The sequence below is a fragment of the Triticum dicoccoides genome, chromosome 6A (genome assembly GCF_002162155.2).
Source record: "Triticum dicoccoides isolate Atlit2015 ecotype Zavitan chromosome 6A, WEW_v2.0, whole genome shotgun sequence".
NCBI classification, from domain to species: Eukaryota; Viridiplantae; Streptophyta; class Magnoliopsida; order Poales; family Poaceae; genus Triticum; species Triticum dicoccoides.
Genome location: NC_041390.1, coordinates 361,772,184 through 361,785,390, shown reverse-complemented (window position 1 = coordinate 361,785,390; position 13,207 = coordinate 361,772,184). Strand labels below are relative to the sequence as shown.

General features: G+C 45.0%; 1 long non-coding RNA gene across 3 annotated transcripts; it reads left to right on the top strand.

Annotated features, from left to right (window-relative positions):
- Positions 1–219: 219 nt before the first annotated feature.
- On the top strand, positions 220–4,776 carry LOC119316921. 3 transcript variants are annotated; one of them, XR_005153406.1, is made up of 4 exons: positions 220–979; positions 2,855–3,010; positions 3,852–3,937; positions 4,588–4,776. It is a non-coding gene; the product is annotated as an uncharacterized LOC119316921 (long non-coding RNA). The 3 variants fall into 3 exon arrangements; XR_005153407.1 differs by lacking the exons at positions 3,852–3,937; positions 4,588–4,776 and having other exon boundaries at positions 221–622; positions 700–979; positions 2,855–3,228; XR_005153405.1 differs by lacking the exons at positions 3,852–3,937; positions 4,588–4,776 and having other exon boundaries at positions 230–979; positions 2,855–3,228.
- Positions 4,777–13,207: the final 8,431 nt, after the last annotated feature.

Here is a 13,207-nt window from a genome sequence, read left to right as displayed (position 1 = left end):
GGTCTAAATTAATTGAAAATTTTAGTGATGCTATTTTGCAAAATAATTTTGATAGTTGCTTCACGAAATCCCCTATTTTTAGCACTAAGAGATAATTTTAATAAATGCCTCATGTTTTGAACCAACCAGGAAGTAGCCCACGGACACCCCCACTATAGTCGATCTGAGACGTCCACACTCTCCTTCAGTCCCTCGATCCATTCCAGCGTACCTCTCCCACCTACCCGTCCACCACTCTGGAACTTTCCCCTCTCTCGCTCATCTCGCTCTCTCTGCCCTGCACTAGTAGCGAACCCTAGCGCTCTCCCCTCCCCTCCCCTTGCCGCCACCCCCACGCACCCGTCCCCCGCCGCCACCCACCCGTCCCCTCGCCGCCACCCACCAGTCCCGTCGCCGCCACCCACCTCGGCCACACCTCCCCTCCCGACCTCAGATCCAACTTCCCACCACCACGTCGGCGCCCAATCCCGGCGACCTAAGGCGGGATTCTACGGTGCCCAGCACACCTACACCCGTCAACGGCCATGGAGGCGGTGGCTCTCTCCGCCAGCGACGTGCCGACCATGAACGCGGTCCTCGCCAACTCGTTCAGCGCCGACGAGGCGACGCCGCACCCCGCGGAGTAGGCCCTCTCCTCTGTTACCGTCCCGTCCTTCTCCTTCACGCATCTTCCCTCTCTCTCATGTACATATACAACAGCCCCGCCATGGATGGCCTCTTCAGGAGCTCATGCCGCCGCTACAGTTCGTCCGTGTCGCCGCCCCGCGGACCACCCCCGCGCCTCTGTCGCCCCACCATCTAAGCCACGACACCCGCTCGTCCTCTACTTCGAGCGACGGGACATGCGCCGCCCCTCATTGACCTCCAGCGAGCTCCAAGTCCCACGATCCACGACATCCAGCCAGCCACGTTCCACTCGTCGCCGGCCTGCCCCGCAATTAGCAGGCCCTCATCGTCATCCTAATGGCCGGGTCGCCTGGTGAGAGGCCCTCAACTTCCTACTCTTTTCCTTTGTTAAGAAACTCATACTTGCACTCGTCTAGAACTTCTCCAGATTTTTGCACTAGTCTGAAAAACAGTTTATTGAAACTGGTGTTGTCTGAAACTTTTGATATTCTGTTTCAGTTAGGATCTATGACTTGGACATAGTCTGAACTGCTATAGTAGGATTATAGAAATCATTAAAAGTTGTTGAATCGAATCAGTAGGTGCTCAACAGGGACGACATTATGCATGTTGGATTTATGGACCGATGCTAGTGGAAAGCCCAAATTAGTATCAATTTAGTCTGAACCCAAGTCATTTTCATAAGTACATAATCTGCACTGAACCTCGATATTTAGGGGTCGGTCGTTCGATATTTGGTTGGGGAATCAACCTTCTGTGCTAGGCCATGCTGTAGACCGACAGTGATGTTGCTGGTTCACTGTATGCCCCATGTGTGTGCTTCAAACTTCTTCTTTGGGTTGAACTGATCGACCGTGAGCTCTATAAATAGGTCAAACTGCTTCTTTGTGTGTGCCTCAAACTGCTAGTTCTCTGTATGTCGCGTGTGTGTGTGCTTCATACATATCCCATTCCATTATTAACAAACACCATGATTCCTCTTGCAGCACCCACCCAAGTCCTTTATTTTTCTAATCAATCTACTGTCTCTATACATGCTTTCATCCATCCCTGTATCTTTGCATGATTAAAAATTCTTTCTGGTTGCTCAAAACATGTTCAACTGCATATGCTTCATTTCCACCTTTTTTACCTGATGAAAAAGTAACTAGGCGCATGGCTGTCCAAAACATGTAGAATGGGCTAGCCCAATTCGCTGTCTCCCGACTTGTCCACGTCGCGGCTGGCTCAATCGCCCTGTGACTTGTACATGCTCCTTTTCTAGCATGCCACGAGGTCGAGGCCCCTGGTATTTCTTTTTTTGTCATGCACGCGTAGGCATGTCTGCCTGCCTGCCCGTGCCGCGCCACGCCATTGCTGCAGCACCACTGCTCTGTTGTACCAGTGTTAATAATAAGTGTGTGTGTGTGTGTGTGTGTGAGTGTATCCTACTGAACCCGACAGCAGCCACCATTGTCAGTGCAAGTGATTTTGCATGCTACTTACTCATTTGTCCCATGAGTTTTCATCGCTCTGCATATGGTTTGATATATGGATTGCATTACTTGGACACTTCTGTCACTAGCGTCCGAGTAAGTTTGGAGTTTACAGTATTCATATTGTGTGATGATGAGTTTGTGTCACTCTGCATGCATGTCGAGTTCTGCACAAGCATTGCTTTGCTACTCTGCTTCCGTTCCTCGCTGCTGCTGGTAAGCACTCTGTCAGTACAAGCCTTTTCGGTGATACATCGTCAACAAATAGAAAGTGCCAAGTATAGTAGCATACCTAGATTGTGTGAACTCCTTCATAACGACAGCAGTCTCTCGGACAAGGTGGGTCACCGAGATGGTTTCCTGAATTTGGAAATGAATAATAATCAGGAAACATATATTTGCTAGGGATGAAAGTATAGTCCCAATCTTTGATTCACTACAAATTGCAGTCCTAATCTATGCAATTGTTGATAAACGGATGAAATTCTAGTGTATCGGTACAATCATCTCTTAAGGTTCCTTACATTTTGGTTCAGAGCACGGCCGACATCTGATGTTCAGACCATAAATTGACTACTGTGTAACATTATGGTCGATGCCTTCTCTTTTTTTAATAATCCCAGGTTCCATTATATCAGAATGAAACCAGAGTAGTACAAAGTCCAGCTAAATTAGTTACTATGAAGCATTATCGAATGTTGTTCTTCGCTGCTCTTACCGGCGTCCTTTTAATTCTGTATGTCTTTTTGTAGTTGAAGGAGTTCATTCTGGGCAGCCGGAGGCGTACGAGTTCAAGATCGGCGACAAGTTTTTTTGAAGGTCCGGAGACCCACCCCTGGACCAAGTTATCGAGATGCTACAGAAGCACAAGGATAAGTCTCAAGATGAAATCTAGCTAGCTGGCTACAGTATGCCTTATGCTCTTGTTGATTTATTTCTTTTGCGCTCTATTGCAGTTCTAAATTGATGAGTGAGTGATCTGGTAGCAGCTAGCTAACTGCCTGTAGATTGTAACCCTGTTATCGGATGTGTGGTTGCGCATGCGTTCTGCATTGTCAAATGTGTTCTCTGTTGTCACACATCGTATGCGGTGTTGTTCATAGTTTTTATATTTGTTGACATGCGATGTGGTCACTGAATTGCTCAAATTTGCTGGCCAAGTACTATGTAGTACTGTTCTATGCTAGGCTACCAGGCTAGGTAACTTCTTTATCAAAATCATGGGTTTTAATCTTTACTATTATGTGCCATGGATCAACAATGATGCGTCATAGGTAGTAGTAGTAGAGTCGGACTTGGTGCTGCATTGCCGAGTTATTAAAAGCATGCTCTATATTGTTTTGTCACATGCACTTTGGTCTATATATGATGGGAGATTTTGTACATGACCAAAAGAAACAAAGGTAAAACTGTATTTATCACTTTGCATAACCTCAGTACATTTACATGCACACGCCACACATTTGACTGCTGAGTGTTTGAATTATTGGAATGTGGGGTTTGCTCTGTTTATTCCCATGTTCTTTGGTGGTTTGGGGACTGGTGTGTTATTTGTTGGGCTATTCAACACTGATTTTTGTGGGACGGGAAGAAAAATGGAGCTGATAATTTGTTAGGCTATTAAAAACATGGAAGGAAGATGAGTACTCTGGTTACTGATAATTTGTAGTCATGCTATCAGAATTTACAACTATTGTTTGATTCAAACCTTTGTTCTTTTTCTTGGTGTTTACATGTGCCGATGAGTAGAGCTGGTCGAATCCTCGATGTCCTATGTTGCCGGCAACCCCAAAATGTCTGACACTGAATTCGACAAGCTCAAGCTCATACTCAAGGTACCCCCAGCCTGGGATATGATTCAAATTTACCTGTTTATATTTATTCAAATTCATCTATTCACATGGCAGAGCGCTCGACAGACGTTTCCTTCATGCAGCAGTTTAAGTTCTGATTTCGCTTCCTATTAAATATGTTGTGAATGTGTTTTATATAATTGAATCTGAACAAAATTTATTCTTGCTCCTGCGTGTGACGATCTGGGGTTTATTTGTTTCCTGATATTTTGATGTTTGCGTAACCTATCATCGGTCTCTGTATGTCAATTCTAAGAATTTTACTTTTGATTATTTTAGTACTGCTTGTAGCGTACCTGGGACATGATCATATTGATAAACCATTTTTATCCTGCTTAGATTCTTCATTATATTTGAGTTGTAGTAGTGATTGGGTCACTTCCTAGACTTAATTTATTTGTCGTCGTATTTGTTTGTGTGCATGTTCAAGCGACTATTGCTGGTGTGCTGAAAGTTGCTTAGAGCTCATGTAGGTTAGTAATTAAATACAACTGAACATATTCATGAAAATTCTGTTAGGGGGTGGATGGCTTCTAGTTGTAAATGCCATTTGAAGAAAGACACCACATATTCATTCATCTGCTGTAACGCCAAGTTTGGTCTATTAATGTGGCATCGATTTTATGTTGTAGACCAGTATGAAACAAGATTTGCGATTTGGAAGCTGGGAAGTTGGGGAATGCGAAGTTTGAAGAGACCTGGAGTATCTAGACTGATTGCCATGTGTATATGTGTTATATGATGATGTAACACACTGATTCTGCTATTGTATGATGTATCAAACTGATTTTGGCTATTATCTTTGTCTGTTCCCATTTGAATATTGGTTTATTTATTTACTAGCAAATTGAAATTTGAAGAAAATGACCTTGACAACTGGGACCCAATTACCAAAAGAACCTGACAATTGGGACCCATCTTTCAAAAAAAGAAATACTTGATCCGTTGAACCAAAAATGCCATAGCCTAGAAAATAAAAAAGGCTTAATTGTTGGGCTCGGCCCATGTAGTCTACAAAAATTGAAAGAAAAATAACTAATAAATAGGCTGAATTAATGGGCTTGATCCATATAGACACCTAATCTAACCGGGCTGGTTTTTGTCAGCGACCTTTTCATTTGGTCACAATTTTGCCACGTCGGCTTGCCACGTCAGATCCGGCGTGGCCTGGGCAGAGAGCCAAGGTCGGTGACCTAATGACCTTTTGTTTTGGTCGTTGCCTTCCACGACCTTCTCACAGAGGTCGTTAATTTCAGTTTACGACTGCCAGCTTTTGACCTTTTGTTTTTGGTCACAAAAAGGTCGCAAATGAAAAATAATGACCTTTCAGTGACCAATAGTGATGGTCGCAAGTTGACATATTTCTTGTAGTGTTATGATAGAATCAAGACAGTCATACATGTGTTGTCGTAGAAGTGTTCCATGACAATACCAAAATTGTCATCACAAAAATATTCACTTCCATGACGATAAATGATGCATCATGGAAGTGCTTTCATCAAGGGTAACCGACACATGGCATCCACCGTAACGGGTCATTGTTAAGCTATCGGGTCTAGTTTTGGATTCGATAACCCGATAATAGTCCGGACCAATGGAGATTTTCCACGTGTAAAATTCTCATTGGCCGAAGGAAACACGTGTCAACTCGTCATTGGGTCAGATAGGCGCCTGTGATATGTCGACACGTGCGACGGCCCACCACTGGCCCATTTAGTTTACAAAGACGGCCCGTTTGACATGGTCAAAAGTTAGCGGGTCGGCCCATGAGAAGCCCGTTAATGGCCTCTTCACAAATAGTCCATATTACGGCTCGGTAACTCATGGCCCATTAGGGCCTTCTTGAAATCGGCCCAACAACGTCATGTGGGCCGTCGAATATAACACCAGCCCATTTCACTTTCGTTCCATGTTTGACCCATGACGTCTTTCAGCCCATACGAGACCTTTCGTATTTTTAGGCCCTTTAGTGTCCCACAGTGACTCTAGCCCATAATAAACAGTAAATTTCTTTGTACCCATTAACGACCCATGATTCACATGGGCCATTTCCAGCCCGTATTAGCTTTCGGCCTACTGACGACTCATTCATTCTTGGGCTCCTTTCCGGTCCTCGATTACTTCCAGCCCGTTACTGGCCTGTTCCCGTAATGGGCCAAATTCGGCCCGTGGCTAGAATCGGCCCGTTAGTGACCTTTTAACCCGTTGCGCCATTTCCAGCCCATCATATATTCTGGCCCATTAATGACCCATTATGCCTGTGACAGAATTAAGCCTTTCCTGTCCTTCGGCCTGTTAACCGCACGTTACTGTGTTGAGCCAATACCAATTACACCCGTTTACGGCCCATATGGACCCATTTATCCGATGGCTTGAGGCCCACCGATTCTACGACCCGTTGGAGGCCCATTTATCCAATGGCCTGTAGGAGGCCCGTGGATCCTATGGCCTGTAGCAGGGTCAAGGTTACCACGGTCCGTATATGTCCCATGGTTGTTGCGCCCACTAGCAAACCAGGGAAAAAGAAGTCTAGGAAATAAATAAGCCTGAAACTACTGCCAGGCTATTAAGGCGATTGCATAGATTACATCCACTGGGCATCAAAGTTCGCCACTAGTGCAAATATAGGGAACAACCTACACTATACAAAAATGGCTTGTTGTTTTCTTCAGCCGGTGGCTTCACGTTAAGAACAAAATTTGTATCGCAACATAACAAACTACAACCATAAAACAAAAGGAAGGTTGGCATAAAAGTTAACAGTCTGGCAGATAAATGCACCACCAGAAGTTCAGAAGCTCAGTTCATTTGACCGGACTGTTACGTTTTCATATGTATTGTCCGATGGAGCACCATAACCTTCACCTTCATTTCTCCTAGGCTCCTGGACAACATAGCAAATGTATGATATTCTGGTTTCAAAATCATGCATTTCTTGAGGACATCGAACAATGGTTGTCCTTGTTTCACAAAGAGTCTCTGTTAGGGAATGGACTTGTGTCTGGAGCGCAGATATAACATTGTTTTGAGCATGCATATCTTGATCATGAGGCAGTTTGGACAAGATTGCCTTAACAACCAACCCGGTATTATGCAGGAATGTGCTTTTGGCACTGTTAGTGGACAGGTACTGACCCACTGCAGTAAGGGATGACATTGCGGTTATAGTTGCCTCGTCACCATCAGATGGTGGCGGTTCCACCATTTTTTCCATAGCTTGCTGAAAATTTTAGTTTTTACATTAGCAGTACCAGAATAGAGGATATTAAGGAGGCAAAAAAACCAAACAAAATAGCTTTGGTCTATATACAGAACTTATTCTGCTGAACCCAGGTAACATATTAGTTGTATTTTACTGCAAAGTACATAATAAAACCTGGTTCCAAACATATGACCATGTACCATGGCTAATGTATTGTCTATTTCTTCACATTGTATTGACAACTAAGAATAAAGGGACAAAGTTTATAATACGGTAAGCATAGTATGACATCATTCATATCACAAGACAACTGAGAACAAACAAACATGCAATTGTAACATTGTGTGGGCAAGTCCAGCATGGAACTAGATTACATATCAAGATTAAAGGAACATCAGTCGTCTCTTTTAAACCTTGTAAGGTGCAATGATACGCTAAGACAATTGTGTATAAAATTGAAAAGAGTAATAGACATTGGCTGCAAACCATGCAGTTCAAGGCACGAGTCAGAGTATGTAGTAGTTAAAAGGCATGATGATTAAGGACTTACAACAGTGGCTTTGACTGGTGTAGTCATGCCCTTCGTCCTGTTAGTGTGATAGTCCTTGAAGATTTCCACAGCATTTGGTTCAGGTACTTTTTGGTCCTTGCGGGCTTTCCTCTGCATTTGGAACAAGTCAATATAGATCTGATAATATGGTAGAGCGAAAAGAGTGAAACAATAGCTAATTATAAGAGCCTTGCAGTGTGCAATATAGCTACGAGATCCTGTCGTCTGTTGGAATTTCACTTTCGTACGGTTGGCCTTGTTCTTTGAACAGTTCACCTACAAGAAGATAGATTTGTGTGGCACATGCGTAAATATGACTTCAACATGTGATCTGATCACATATATATAATGTACCTGATACTTTGAATCAGACCAACGTTTAACGAGGCCTCTCTAGTCTTCATCCGATATATTTTCCACTGGAGATGTTTGGGCAAGTTCACTATTAGCCTTGCCTTCAAAGTGAGTTTTCCTCAAGTATAGCGATACCGTCATAGAGTAGACTTGAAAACATGGGTGCAAGCTTGTCTGGTTTCATCATCTTGGCTATCCAACTTGAACCTCATCTGTTGAAAATTATGGGAGTTTCATTATCAGCAACCTAGAAAGTATGGGACAGAGCAAGACGATATTACTAGTTTCCATACATAACCATACATACAGATAAATGGTCGAGGAAGGTGTTGAACTGGGTTTCGTCTTTGTCATTCCTGTATTGAATCCATGTTGGGAGGATACGTACATGACACCTAACGGCAACCGTTGCCTCTGATACTAAATTGGCTGACTATGTAGCATCACGTGGCCTTTTTAGACCTGCCTCAAAACGGATCTCCGTTCTTCCTCCTCTAGATTTAGTTAACCTATCCAACATTATCCCTAATGTTTGTTTCCTCTTGCACCTAGGAGCTAGTCCAACAGCGAACATAGGAAGCATTAGTGTACATAAAACTATGAGACTACATATAAAGAAACATACAACTGTAACTTGACTCCTGTAACTACCTTCTTCCTGTTAAAGCTCACAAAGTTCATCTGATCTTGCTAACTCATCTTGTGTCAAGAGTGCTTCAAAAGTAGTGTCAGGTGGCAAGGGAGCTTGGGAACGTGCTATTAGCTGAGTTGACCAATGAGTAAATCGTCCAGCTGGTGGCACGGTGGAAGGTATTGCAATAACTAGGGTTGTCTCTGCTTGTTTGGTGGCAGCCATTTGTTTCTGTTTGGCTTGTTCTGTAGCTCATGTAGCACCAGATACCCTATTTGTATAATTTTCCGCTGGACTTTGACCTTCTATTGCACCATTAGTACCAGCAGAATCTGCAGGATTCTTCCGCTTCCTGTTCCCTATCAATCTGTGTTGCTTCCTCTTTCTCTGTGCCATGTTAAGTCAAGACGACAAGAAAATGGAATAACAATTTAGTTCTTCAGAACAAATTGATGTGTGATACAGATGAACTGAACTTTGATGTTAGACAAACACATGATAGGAGGATGTAATATGTACGAAAAATAGGACGGCATGAGATAACCAGAACTATGATGTGTAAACTAAGCAGAAGACATTTCACTAAATTAGAAGCAATGCAATGGAATGTAGACACCATATGAAAGATGCTACAAATATCGCTCTGCCAAGTTAATAATGTCTCATCATAAATGGCGTTTAGACAATTGTGAAGCAGTACAAGAAATAAATCATACGCAAGATGCAAACAACATCACACTACCAAGTTAAAGGTGTCTCATCATTAGTGACATTGCATATTCACAACATTGCGTATTCACAGCTTATGATGTGTAAACTAAGGAGAAGGCATTTCAATAAATTAGAAGCAATGAAAGCTAGACAACATATGAAAGATGCAACGAATATATGTCGGCGTTCTGGGAATGGGGGTCCCCAGACTTGCCTGCCTGCGGCCCACGGGGTGGCTCCACCAGCGGCCCTGTACGGCCTGTCTTCACCAGCAAACACTCAAGACCCTCGCGAGGGGCCAAGCCTCGTGAGGCGGACGACACAAGACCTTCTCAGGGGCGGCCTCACCAGGTTGGCTCGCGAGGGCCGGAGAGATCAAGGCAAGGGACAACTCGCGAGATTTGTGTGACGCAAGCCATGACGACCGGAGCCAGGCGGGTGCCAGCGCGCGCAGTGTCCTCATTTCCTCTTTGGTGCTAAAGAGGCAAGTGTTGTCCGATGTGGGGTTCCGGCAAACCCTTAAGGTTCGAACACTGGGGTGCGCGCGAAGTCTTTTCCTCCCACCGATCTACGCCCTAACTCGCTAAGATCTCACGCATGAACTCGACGAACCCGCAACACGGAAAGACACAAGATTTATACTGGTTCGGGCCATTGTTGTGGTGTAATACCCTACTCTAGTGTAGTGGTGGTGGATTGCCTCTTGGGCTGATGATGAACAATACAATGGGAAGAACAGCCTCCTGAGGTTGTGGTGTTCCTGTGCTTGGCTAACTTGTGTGAGTGAGAGTGATCTAGGATCTCACCCCTTGCCTATGGTGGTGTCTAGTCCTACTTATAGAGGCCCTGGTCCTCTTCCCAAATCTTGAGCGGGAAGGAAGCCAACAATGGCGGGCAAATTTAAAGGGGGACAACTAGTACAAGCTATCCTGGCAAAAGTGGTCTTCGCCTGCCAAAGGATGTGGTGGTGACGCCGTCTTGGGCTCCATGATGACCTCCTTCTTGCCGTCCTTCTGGTCTTGGTGTTGTTGCACCAAAATGGCAACCTTTGCCTGATGCCTCGATACTCCTCGCCTGTGCTGGTTTCCTTAGCACCAAAGAGGAAACAAGGACGCTGTGCGCGCTGGCGCCCGCCTGGTGTTGATCATCATGGCTCACGTCACGAGAGCCTCGTGAGGTTCGCCTCGCCTTGATATCTCCGCTCCTTGTGAGCCTGCCTGGCTAGGCCGCTCCAAAGGAGGTCTTGCATCGTCCGCCTCGCGAGGCTTGGCCCCTCACGAGGGTCTTGGATGCCTTGTTGATGAAGGTGGGCCGTACGGCCTGCTAGCTTAGCCACGCCGTGGGCCGCAGGCAGGCTAGCCTGGGGACCCCGTTCCCAGGATGCCGACAGTAGCCCCCGGGCCCAAGGTGCGCTCGGGCTTGGCTTCACGGCGAAGCCAAGGGACAAGTACGGAGCACCGCGGGCCCCAAAAGCCAGCGACCTCGGTTGACGCGTGGCGATTGATTGGACGCAGGCGTCTCCACTTCCCCGTGCTGCCTTGGCAACTGCACGACTTGACGAATCCCTGCGATATGCAAGGAAAACCATCATTACCTGCGATCGTGGGAGGTGCTGGTTGCCCTTCTCTTGCTATAAATGGGGAGGGGGCAGAGCCCCTGTTGCCCATCTCTCCCTTGCTCGCTTGCTTCTTCCTCCTTGCTCCACTGCTAGTTTTTTTCCCTCGCTTTGTTGCTAGCACCAATGGCGCCTGCCAGAAGGTTCTCCGCCGAAGAAAAGGGAAAGGCCCCCCGAGATGTCCCAGAGCAACTTCCGCTGAAGAAGAGGTTGATCCATCGCCGTGAAGAAGCGGCGATGCAGGTGGTGACGAGGCCTTGGTGCGAGCGGCCTCCCCCAGGGTATCCGCTACCCCTGTATGCCCAAGCCGAGGACTCAGGAAGGCGAGTGACGAGCAACGCCGCCACGCTGTAAACCATGCAGTTCAATGCACAAGTCAGAGTAAGTAGCAGTTAAAAGGCATGAGGATTAAGGACTTACAACAACGGCTTTGACTGGTGTAGTCATGCCCTTCATCTTGCTGCTGTGACAGTCCTTGAAGATTTCCACAACACTTGGTTCAGGTACTTTTTGGTCCTTGCGGGCTTTCCTCTCCATTTGGAACAAGTCAACATAGATCTGATAATATGGTACAGCGAAAAGAGTGAAACAGCAACTAATTACAAGAGCCTCGTAGTGTGCAATATAGCTACGAGATCCCGTCGTCTGTTAGAATTTCACTTTCGTACGGTTGGCCTTGTTCTTTGAACAGTTCACCTACAAGAAGATAGATTTGTGAGGCACATGCGTAAATAGGAGTTCAACATGTGATGTGATCACATATAAATAATGTACCTGATACTTTGGAACAGACCAGTGTTTAACGAGGCCTCTCTAGTCTTCATCCGATATATTTTCCACTAGAGATGTTTGGGCAAGTTCATTGTTAGCCTTTGCCTTCAAAGTGAGTTTTCCTCAATTTATACCGATACTGTCGCAGAGCAGACTTGAAAACATGGGTGCAAGCTTGTCTGGTTGCATCATCTTGGCTATCTAACTTGAACCTCATCTGTTGAAAATTATGAGAGTCTCATTATCAGCAACTTAGAAAGTATGGGACAGAGCAAGACGATATTACTAGTTTCCATACATAACCATACATACAGATAAATGGTCGAGGAAGGTGTTGAACTGGGTTTCGTCTTTGTCATTCCTGTACTGAATGCATGTTGGGAGGATACGTACATGACACCTAACAGCAACCGCTGCCTCTGATACTAACTTGGCTGACTCTGAAGAATCACGTGGCCTTTTTAAACCTGCCTCAAAACGGATCTCCATTCTTCCTCCTCTATATTTAGTTAACCTATCGAGCATTATCCCAGATGTTTGTTTCCTCTTGCGCCTAGGTGCTAGTCCAACAACGAACACAGGAAGTGTTAGTGTACATCAAACTGTGAGCCTACATATAAAGAAGCATGCAACTGTAACATGACTCCAACAACTACCTTCTTGATGTTGAAGCTCACAAAGTTCATCTGATCTTGCCAACTCATCTTGTGTCAAGACTGCTTGGGAAGTAGTGTCAGGTGGCAAGAGAGCTTGGGAACGTGCTGCTAGTTGAGTTGTCGAACGAGTAACTTGTGCAACTGGTGGTACCGTGGAAGGTGTTGCAACCACTAGGGTTGTCTCTACTTGTTTGGTGGTAGCTATTGGTTTCTGTTTGGCTTGTTCTGTAGCTTGTGTAGCATGGGATACCCCGTTTGTACAATTTTCCGCTAGACTTTGACATTCTATTGAACCATCAGTACCAGCAGAATATGCAGGATTATTCCCGTTCCGTTTCCGTGTGTCCATAGTACTTACACCATCCCCTGTTATTTTGTGTTCCTTCCTGTTTCTCTGTGGCATGTTAAGTCTAGCCAAACTCAAAAAGGAATAACAATTTAGTTCTTCAGAACAAATTGATGCGTGATATAGACGAACTGAACTTTGATGTTAGACAACCACATGATAGGAGTATGTAATATGTACGAAAAACAGGAAGGCATGAGATAATCAAAACTATGATGTGTAAACTATGTAGAAGATATTTCACTAAGTTAGAAGCAATGCAATGGAAGCTAGACACCATATGAAAGATGCTACAAATATTGCTCTGCCAAGTTAACAGTGTCTCGTCATAGCTGGCGTTTAAACAAATGTGAAGCAGTACAAGAAATAAATCATATGCAAAATGCAAATAACATCACACTACCAAGTTAAAGGTC